The sequence below is a fragment of the Dromiciops gliroides genome, chromosome 3 (genome assembly GCF_019393635.1).
Source record: "Dromiciops gliroides isolate mDroGli1 chromosome 3, mDroGli1.pri, whole genome shotgun sequence".
Taxonomy (NCBI): domain Eukaryota; kingdom Metazoa; phylum Chordata; class Mammalia; order Microbiotheria; family Microbiotheriidae; genus Dromiciops; species Dromiciops gliroides.
This window is the reverse complement of record NC_057863.1, coordinates 444,882,291-444,893,792: the sequence shown is the minus strand read 5'-3', so window position 1 is coordinate 444,893,792 and position 11,502 is coordinate 444,882,291.

Genomic DNA, 11,502 nt, shown 5'->3' with positions numbered 1-11,502 from the left:
CTGGAGCTGCTACTGCTCCTTCGTCCGCATGCTCAGTGCCTTGGGACCCCCACCCCCCTCCATGCCTCCCGCCCCCAACTCCAGAAACTAGACTCGCCAGTTTAGGCCACCCTGTGTTCGGTGCCTCTGGCTCAGCGGTCCCCACGCAGAATGGAAACAAGAAGTGCCACCCTGAAGTTCCGGTGTCGAGGAGGCCTGCAGCCTCTTCTCAAAAAAAAAAATAAATCCCATTCATTTACACTCTGAGGATTTACAGCTGGAAGGAACCTTAGACCAAAAGCATCTGCTCTAACCACTCCCATAAAAATGCTTCTGGATTGGGGGAAAAATATTTATATTGATCTCTATGCTAGGTGCTATATACAAATGCAAAGAATGAACTAATCCTTACAAAGAGTTTACATTCTGTTGGGGGAGACAAGAAGAACATATACAAATATCTGAAGCAGTAAACATAAACAATAAATAAACATATACAAAGTATTTAAATTGAATAAGGCCAAGTATAGGATAAAAAAATTGAGTTCTAATTTTCTGTTTGTATCTGTGTCCTGTGTATATTTATATATAAACATGACAACTGAATAATCTAAAATTGTAAATTCCCTGGCCTAAAAGGTTCCAAATTTGATTTTATAATAGTGGAGAAATAAGGGTTGAGGTAACTTTCCTTAGCTGGTCTGGTTACTGGCAAAGTAAACTTTAAAGTTGTGTTAAGATCAGTTTTGTAGATTTTTTTTTTTAAACAGAAGAAAAGTATGAGAAACCTATTTCTCACAAAAAGGATCTCTTCAAGTGACCTGAGGCCAAGGAAACAATGAGCCCGGGTAGAACTGCTCTGACTTTACACCCAGACCTCAGGATTGCATCAGAGGATGTTCCAGAGGAACATAAGGAGAAACATCTATGAATTTTTTTTTGCTGTTTACTTTTTCCCTTTTTGCCTTTTATCCATAAGGTTTCCCTTTTTCCCTCTCACATTGTTTCCCATCATAAGCCCCATAGTTAAGAACCCTTGATGAAGTGTTTGGAACATCAGTTAGTGATTCACTGAGGGGGCCACACCCATCAAGAATCAGATGGGGGAATGTGAAAAATAATATTTAATAATTAATATCGTGGTCAGACTTGGTCAGGACTTTTTGGAAAGTCCTGATTCCACTCTGGGCAAGTCACTTAACCCCAATTGCCTCAAAAACAAACAAACAAACAAAAAAGATAATGCCTTCCAGGGGCAGCTAGGTGGCGAAATGGATAAAGCACCAGCCATGGATTCAGGAGGACCTGAGTTAAATCCGACTTCAGATACTTGATACTTACTAGCTGTGTGACACTGGGCAAGTCACTTAACCCCCATTGCCTCTCAAACAAAACAAAACAAAACAACAACAACAAAAAAACTGTATACAGGGGGCAGCTAGGTGGCACAGTGGATAAAGCACCAGCCTTGGATTCAGGAGGACCTGAGTTCAAATCCGGCCTCAGACACTTGCCATTTACTAGCTGTGTGACCCTGGGCAAGTCACTTAACCCTCATTGCCCTGCAAAACAATAATAATAATAATAATAATAATAATAATAATAATAATAATAATAATAATAATAATAATAATAATAATAATAAAAACTGTGTACAAACCCCTGCAATCTCTTGATGGATGGAGGAGTCCAGAAGGGTTAACAGAGAAACTAAGACCTGAGTTCTTATCAACCAGAGGGTTAGAGTCCTTATCAAGAAACACTATCAACAGAAGCCAGAGACCCTAAATAGCCATTAATAACTGGAATGCTTAAATTGTCATTCCTAGATGACAGGAAACAGAAACTGTACCTAGAAACCAGATCTTAAAACAAAGAGATATCCTAAACTGAGAGACCCTTGGTGTCTGACAAGTTTAAACATATTTTATTAACATATGTAGAAGGACCAAATATGTCCTTAGGTTTACCTTATGACATTTAAAACCCCCAAACACACCCCTAGTGAGAAAGGTACCCAGCTTGAGGGATGTCTTAGGACCCCAAGAATTCCAAAATAGGATATGAACCTCCCACAAGAAGGAGATTAGGATAATGAGGAAATAACCTACATTTCTCACTATAAATATAACCATTTTCATCTCCCTATTGGAGACATCTTTCTCCTTTGTTCTCCCTGTGGCCATGCAGTCTTTTAATAAAACTGGAAACTGAGTCACTGAGTCTTGCAATTCTTTGGGATGCCTCACATTCAAGATCAATTCAATCAATTCAATCCATCCCTATATCACTATTACCTGGCATCCTATTCAGCAACTATCTGGAAAGTACCCATATCATGTTGAATTTTCTTCCCTACTTTGTAAAACCTTTCTTTAATTTTCACAAGCACTGTCTTTCTCTAGGTTCCTTTCCATTTAGGAAAAAGGGGATTTAAATTTCAAGAACTGGCCTTTGCATTCTCAGATTTTCTCCTTTGGGAAATGAGAATTCTAAATTCCCTCTTGAAAGCATTTGCTTTGGTTTACAAAATCCAAGGTATTTGGGAAGGAAGGGTACTATCTAGGAGTTAGAGGATCAGAAAAGTTTTTATACAGAAGAAGATAGTGCTGGAGTTGTTTCATAAAAGAAGAGAGAGACTTTTTGAGGTGGAACTTAGGAGGGAGTGCACTTCAAGCATGGGAAGAGGCATGGGTAAAGGCCCAGAAAGGGGAGATGGAATGTTATATGTGTGAGGAACAGAGCAAGAAGACCAGCTAGTCCGCAGCCCAATGAAAACACCCAGAGCATCAGTACAAATATGTGGGGCAGTACAGGATTAAAGCTCATATTTCTCATAAAAAGACATAAAAATAAGCAAGAAAACAAACCAAAAAGAAGCTTGACTATAGAAAGTTCTTATGGTGATAGGGAATATCAAGTCAGAAACTTAGAGGATGACAATAGTGCCAAAATGGCTACAAGTGAAGCTTCAAAGAAAAATTTAATTTGGTATCAGGTCCAAAAAGAATTCCTGCAAGAGCTTAAAAAAGACTTTAAAAAACAAATAGGGGGCAGCTAGGTGGTGCAGTGGATAGAGCACTGGCCCTGGATTCAGGAATACCTGAGTTCAAATCCGACCTCAGACACTTAACACTTATTAGCTGTGTGACCCTGGGCAAGTCACTTAACCCCAATTGCCTCACACACACACACACACACACACACACACACACACACACACACACAAACACCAAAAAAACAAATAGGAGGGGGGGCAACTAGGTGGCACAGTGGATAAAGCACCAGCCCTGGATTCAGGAGTACCTGAGTTCAAATCTGGCCTCAAACACTTGACAATTACTAGCTGTATGATCCTGGGCAAGTCACTTAACCCTCATTGCCCCTCAAAAAAACCCCAAAAAACAAATAGGAGGGAAACAAGTCACTTAACCCTCATTGCCCCTCAAAAAAACCCCAAAAAACAAATAGCATGGGAAAATGAAAGAATTAAATATGTCCTCCTCAGTAGGCAGGATACATTATTCAAGTTCTGGGGGCTTCTTCTCCCCCTTCCCACCATTCTCTTCCTTTCCTGCTGAGCTAGCAGTTACGACAGAGAGGAATATGTTTCTCTCAGATAGGGCAAACGACACTGTTCAAGTACCAGGAGCTTCTCCCCCTCCCCAAAATTCTCTTCCTTTTCCTGTTGAGCTAGCAGTTAGTTATCTAAAGTTACATAACAAGATAACTATGAAAATCCACGTCCCACAGTTGGGGGTACATGTTTAGGAGTGTCACAAAGAATGTGCATCTGAAGTAGCCAGATAGGTGAAACTGGGGAGGGAATTCTTGGGTTAGGGACAGGCTTATATAAACTTGCTGAGACAAGCATGCTTTGCAAACTTCTTTGGAAGTGTGTGTCCTTTCTTGCAAGATCATAATAAAATGACCTTCCTTCTTTGCACCAGACAGGGAGTCATGCCTCAGTTTCTAATAGAAATAGTCATGCCTCTGTTTCTAATAGAAAAGATATTTAAAAAAATTTACTGAGGAAAATAACTCCTTAAAAAACAGAATTAGCCAAATGGAAAAGGAAGTACAAAAGATCACTGAAGAAAATAATTCCCCCCAAATTAGAATTGAACAAATGGAAACTGAAAACTCTATGAGACATCAAGATATGATCAAACAAAATTAAAAGGTTAGGTGGCAGGGGCAGCTAGGTGGTGCAGTGGATAGAGCACCGGCCCTGGAGTCAGGAGTACCTGAGCTCAAATCTGGCCTCAGACACTTAACACTTACTAGCTGTGTGACCCTGGGCAAGTCACTTAACCCCAAATTGCCTCACTAAAAACAAACAAAGAAAAGGTTAGGTGGCAGCTAGGTGGCGCAGTGGATAAAGCACCAGCTCTAGATTCAGGAGTACCTGAGTTCAAATCCAACCTCAGACACTTGACACTTACTAGCTGTGTGACCCTGGGCAAGTCACTTAACCCCCATTGCCCCACAAAAAACAAAAAACAAAAAACAACCAAGAAAAATGAAAAGGTTAAAAAAAATAGAAAAAAATGTGAAATTTCTCATTGGAAAAACAACTAATGTAGAAAATAGATCCAGGAGAGATAATATAAGAATTATTGGGGGCAGCTAGGTGGCACAGTGGATAGAGCACCGGCCCTGGATTCAGGAGTACCTGAGTTCAAATCCGACCTCAGACACTTAACACTTACTAGCTGTGTGATCCTGGGCAACTCACTTAACCCCAATTGCCTCACCAAAAAAAAAAAAAAAAAGAATTATTGGATTACCTGAAATCCATGTTCAAAAAAAAAAAAAAAAAAGCCTGGACAATATCTTTCACAAAATTATCAAAGAAAACTGCCCTGATATATAAGAAACGAAGGGCAACATAGAAATTGAAAGAATCTACCGATCACTGCCTCAAAGAGATCCCAAAATGAAAACTCCGAGGAACATCATAGCCCAATTTCAAAGCTCACAGATCAAGGAGAAGGTATTGCAAGTAGTCAAAAAGAAACAATTCGAATGTCATACAACTAATCAGGATTTTAGGGCTTGGCAGCTGCTACATTAAAGAACCTCAGGGCTTGCAATATGATGTACCAAAAGGCAAAGGAGTTGGGTTTACAACCAGGAATCACTTACCCAGCAAAATTGAATATAATCTTTCAAGGAAAAAAATGGATATTTAGTGAAATAGAGGACTTTCAAGCATTTCACATTAAAAGGCAAGAGCTGAATAAAAAAATTGGACCTCCAAATACAAGACTCAAGGAAACATAAAAAGATAAAAAAGAAACTAGAAAAAATTTAAGAAATTCAATAAGGTTAAAATGTTTATATTTCTATACGACAAGATAAATATTTGTAAGTTTTAACAATTTTATTACTTGCAAGAGGAATTAGAAGGAGTATATATAGACAAAGGGTGTGGTTATAAGGTGACATTGATGGGACAATACCCCAAAAAACAAAATAAAGGGGGTGAGAAAAAAATTACATGGAAGAAGAAGAGGGGAAGATGGGGGTGGGGGTAGCAGGCAAAGCTTAAACCTTACTCTCATCAAAGTTGGCTCAAAGAGGGAATAACATACACACTTGGTTGGATATAGAAATCTATCACTCTATAAGTAAGTAAAGAAAGGGGCAGCTAGGTGGCACAGTGGATAGAGCACTGGCCCTGGAGTCAGGAGGACCTGAGTTCAAATTTGGCCTCAGACACTTAACACTTACTAGCTGTGTTATCCTGGGCAAGTCACTTAACCCCAATTGCTTCACGAAAAAAAATAAATTAATTAAATAAAATAATTTTTTTTAAAAAGTAAGTAAAGAAAAGATGGGAATCATAGAAGGGGGTGGGAGGACTGATACAAGGGAGGAGATATTGGGGACGGTGATAATCAGAAGTAAAACACTTGTGAGGAGGGAAAGGATTGGGGTAAGACTTGGGGGGATAAACAAGAGAAAAATAGCATGGAGGGAAATAAATAGGTAAAACTATAAATGTGAATGGGATGAACTCACCCATTAAACTGAAGGGGATAGCAAAATGGATAAAAAGGCAAAATCCTACGATATATTGTTTATAAGAAACACATCTGAAGCAGAGCGATACACACAGGTAAGGGGCTGGAACAGAATCAATTACATTTCAGCTGAAGCAAAGAAAGCAGGGGAAGCAATCATGATTTCAGACAAAGCAAAAGCAAAAATAGATCTAATTAAAAGAGAAAAGGGAGGAAACTCTATCTTTTTTTTGTGGGGGGAGGGCAATGGGGGTTAAGTGACTTGCCCAGGGTCACACAGCTAGTAAGTGTCAAGTGTCTGAGGCTGGATTTGAACTCAGGTCTTCCTGAATCCAGGGCCGGTGCTTTATCCACTGCACCACCTAGCCGCCCCAGGAAACTCTATCTTGCTGAAAGGTACCATAGACAATGAAGTCATATCAGTACTTAACATATATGCACCAAATGGTACAGCATCTAAAATTTTGAAGAAGTTGAATGAGCTACAGGAGGAAATAGATAATAAAACTATACTACTGGAAGACCTTAACCTTCCCCTCTCAGAACTGGATAAATCTAACCAAAAAAATAAACAAGAAGTTAAGGAAATTAATAAAATTCTAGAAAAGCTAGATAAGATAGACCTCTGGAGAAAACTGAACGGGAATAGAAAGGAATATACCTTCATCTCAGCAGTACATGGTACCTATACAAAAACTGACTAAACATAAAAACCTCAAAATCAAATGCAGAAAAGCAGAAACAGTAAACACATTCTTTTCAGATCATAATGCAATAAAAAATTACATTTAATAATGGACAATTGAAAGAGACATTAGAAATTAATTGGAAACTAAATAATATGATCCTAAAAAACAAGTGGGTCAAAGAACAAATCATAGAAACAATCAATGATTTCATTAAAGAAAATGACAATGATGAGACAACATATCAATATTAATGGGATGCTGCCAAAGTGGTACTTAGGGGAACATTTATATCCCTAACTGCTTACATCAATAAAATAGAGAAAAAGCAGATCAGTGAATTGGGCATGCAACTAAAAAAACTAGAAAATGATCAAATTTTAAATCTCCAATTAAATGCCAAATTGGAAATTGTGAAAATCAAAGGAAAGATTAATAAAATTGAAAGTAAAAAACCATTGAACTAATAAATAAAACTAAAATCTGGTTTTATGAAAAAAATCAATAAAATAGATAAACAATTGATTAATTTGATCAAAAAAGGAAAGAAGGGAAAGGCAGTGAGCTCTCGAACTTGTGACATGATCACTCCAAAAAAATCCAAATAATGCCATAGGACAATGCCTAGAGCAGCAAAACCCACAGAAGAATGTGCTCAAATCATCTACTAACCAAGAATGGCTTGGAAGGTCAGAAGGAGGGAGCTGCTGTGCTGAGACAGGAGTGGAGCCCAACCCCACAGTCACCCTGACATAGATCTAGTGCCAGGAAGGCCTCATCAGAGAAGGAGACTCCCAGAGCCTCTGAATCAGCTGAAGCACCAGTGTTGTCTGGAACTAAGCTCACAGTCTGGTGAGAGGGCTGAGCCCTTGGCAGGGGGGAGACTAGCAAGTTGATTAGCAAGTTGGTCTGGGGTCATCTACGGACCAGGGAACAGGCCAGGTGAGTGAAAAACCTGATCCTCCTTAAATCATACTACCTGGGATTTCTTAAGCTTGGGATACTGAAGCCTGGAAACAGTGCCCCACTTTAAGGAGCTAAAAGTCAAGTAAAAGAAAGGCAAGATGAGGCTTTTCCTTAAAGTCAGGAAGTGATGTTTGCTTGTGGGTACTGTCTATCAAAGCTACCAGCCAATAAGTTTGGAATTGTGTGTGTGTGTGTGTGTGTGTGTAGATGGGATGTTCCCAATTACACAAGAGGTTTGTGAGAGGAAGAAGGGGTGAGGGTGGCTTTCTCACTCTCTTTCGCAAGGACCTGAGGCGGGAGCAGAGCTGGAGACATTGGCTCCCTGAAATAGACAGCTGAATCTAGGCCTCTTTCTCTCTCTTCACCAAATTCTTATTCTCCTTAATAAATGCTTAAAAGTCTAACTCTTGCTAAAGCTTATAATTTATTGGGCAACCACTCATTACATATTTTAGACAGACTAACTAGAATTTTAGCCCCTTACAAAACCATGTGACTTTAGCGTCCAGAAGTTGCCGCGTCTGGAACTTATATCTATAGAACTGCCTGTTAGTTGTGTCAATCAAAGTTACCAGCCAATTAACTTGGAGCTGTGAGTGTGTGGATGGCCCTGTTTCCTGTTGGACAGGAGGCTTCTGGGAGGAGGAAGGAGGAGCGAGGTCTTTTCAGCCCTGGACCTTGGCTTGGCTGGAGGAGAGATGCTGGCTCTCTTAGAAAGATGAAGGCATCTTGGCCTCTTTCTTTCTGATCACTAGCTTCTTATGCTCTTTAATAAATACTTAAAAGACTAAACTCTTGCTAAAGCTTCTAATTTGGGGCGACCACTCATTAGATTTTAGACATCATAGCTAGAATTTTAGCCCCTTACAACACAAATGAAGTCAGATGTAAACAGCTGGAAAATATTAATTGCTCATGGGTAGGCCCTGCCAAGATAATAAAAATTGTAATCCTATATAAGTTAATTTATTTATTTAGTGCCATAGCAATCAAAGTATCAAAAGATATTTATAGATTTAGAAAAAATAATAACTAAATTCATCTGGAAGAATAAAAGCTCAAGGATATCAAGGAAATCAATAAAAAAATGTTAAAGAAGGTAGTCTAGCCATGCCAGATCTCAAACTGTATTATAAAGCAGTAATTATCAAAACAATCTGGTACTGGCTAAGAAAGAGAGGTGGATCAGTGGAATAAAATAGGTACAAATTACACTATAATAAATGACTATAGTAATATGATAAAACTAAAAGATCCAAGCTTTTGAAACCAAAACTCATTATTTGACAAAAACTGCTGGGAAAACTGGAAAACAATATGGCAGAAACTAGTTATAGACCAACATCCTCATAAAGTATGCTGAATAAGGTCAAAATGGGTACTTGATTTACATATAAAGGGTGATATCATATGCATATTAAGAAAGCATGAAATCATTTATCCATCAGATTTATGGGCTGAGGAAGAATTTAGGACCAAAGAAGATATAGAGAGCATTACAAAATGTAAAACACATAATTTTGATTATACAAAATTAAAAAGCTTTTGTACAAAGAAAACTAATATAACCAAGATTATAAGGAAGCAGAAAACTGGGAAAGAATTTTTTCAACAAGTATCTCTTATATAGGCCTCATTTCTCAAACATATAGAGAACTGTGTCAAATTTATAAAAATACAAGTCATTCTCCAATTGATAAATGATCAAAGGATATGAACAGGCAGTTTTCAGACAAAGAAATCAAAGCTATCTATAGTAATATGGAAAAATGCTTTAGATCACTATGGATCAGAGAAATGCAAATTAAAACAATCCTGTGGTACCATCCCATACCTATCAGATTGGCTAATGTGACAAAAAAAGAAAATATTGGAAGTTAGAGGGAAAAGGGGAAAACTGAGATGCTAATCCACTGTTGATAAAGTTGTGAACTGATCCAACCATTCTGGAAAGCAATTTGGAACTATGCCCAAAGGGCTATCAAACTGTGATCAAACTTTGATCCAGCAATATCATTGCTAGGTTTATATCCCAAAGATATCCCCCAAAGAGACAAAGACTTATTTGCACAAAAATATTTATAGCAGCTCTTTTTATAGTGGCTAAGAACAGGAAATCAAAGGAAAGCGCATCAATTGGAGAATGGCTAAAAAAAACTGTGCTATATAATTATGATGGAATATTATTATGCTATAAGAAGAGACAAGCAGGATGATTTCAGAAAGGCTTGGAAAGACTTACATGAAGCAGAACCAGGAGAACGTTCTGCACAAGAACATTGTGCACAATGATAGCAATATTGTTTGATGAAGAACTCTGAATGATTTAACTACTCTGATCAATAAAATGATCCAAGACAATCCCAAAGGGCTAATGATGAAGTATACTATCAACCTACATAGAAAGAACTAATATTGATTGAACACAGACTGAAGCATGCTATTTTTCACTTTCATTTTTTTTCTTTTATTCAAGTTTTCTTATGCAGAATGGCTAATATGGTAATGTTTTACATGATTCCACATGTATAACCTATATCTGATTGTTTACCACTTCAGGGAAGGGTGAAGGGAAGAAGGGAAGGAGGATTAGAATTTGGAACTCAAAACTTTAAATAAAAATATTTTTTTATTATTTAAAAAAATAAAGTACATTTGCACAGAAAAAAAGAAAGATTAAGAACTTGTGAGGGCCGAAATTTAATATACCGAGCGTTAATTGGGTGACTCACCAAAATATTGGGGTCCTGGAAATATGAGGGACCTTTAGGTTCAAAGCTCCCTACCCTCTGAACTACCCTTTTAGATATTTCTCCCACGCCAATAAGAAAGGAACCTTACAGCTTCTTTTCCACAAAAGGATCAGATTTTATTACTTGGGAATTAATTAAACAACAAAGGTGAAATTAATAAAAAATCAAAATAAGGAAATAGGGAAAAAGAAATACAGATAAATCCTCTTTACTCTAACCTAAAATCTATACAATCCCCAGATTGTTTCCAATTGAGCTAATTCAAAGGAATGCACTGGTTTTCAAATGGGTTTCAGTACATAATTTGCCAGTCATACTCTTAAGCTGTTTATTCATATGTTCAACCTGGCCTGAACTTTGTGGGTGTTAGGGTATATGGAATTTTGGAGTTACTCCCAAATTTCGGATAAAACCAAATCAGTAAAATGTGTGTGCCTTTGTCAGAATCAATGCGGGCTGGTGGGCCAAAGGGAGGAACTCTCTTTAAAGAGAATCTTGGCAACAAAGGTAGCTGTAGCTTGGGGACTGGGAAATGCCTATAACTACCGAGTGAGTTGGTCAGCTATAACAAGGCAAAATTTATAATGTCCTGCCTTTGGCATTGTAATATAATCAATTTGCAAGTGCTCAAAGGGTGTTTATGCTAGAGGGCATCCTCCATAAGCTTTGACCTTTCTCACATCACCAGGAAACTGAGAAGAGAGTGGCAGAGCTCAGGACTGTTCTCTAAGCACCTCTTCGCCTCCCCTCAGAGAGCATTCAATCTCCCTCCCCCAAAAGGGGAGGTCCTTCAAAACTGCCTATGGAGAGTTTTCCTACATAACTTCAGGGTGGGCTAGGTGTGGCCCCTCCCAAATGAGTAAGCTAAAACTCCAATAATTTTTTGCCACAAATAATTTTTACCACAAACTTGAGATACTAGAAGGATGTTTGTACCTTGAACAGAAATAGGGAAGTTTGGAAGAGGGGGTGTTTGTAGGGAAGGATAATGAATTCTGTTTAGGACATCTCAAGTTTGAGTGGTTTCTGGAACATCCAGTTGGAAATGCTGAGATGGAAGTTGATGATGCTGAGGCCTGGACTGGGGCT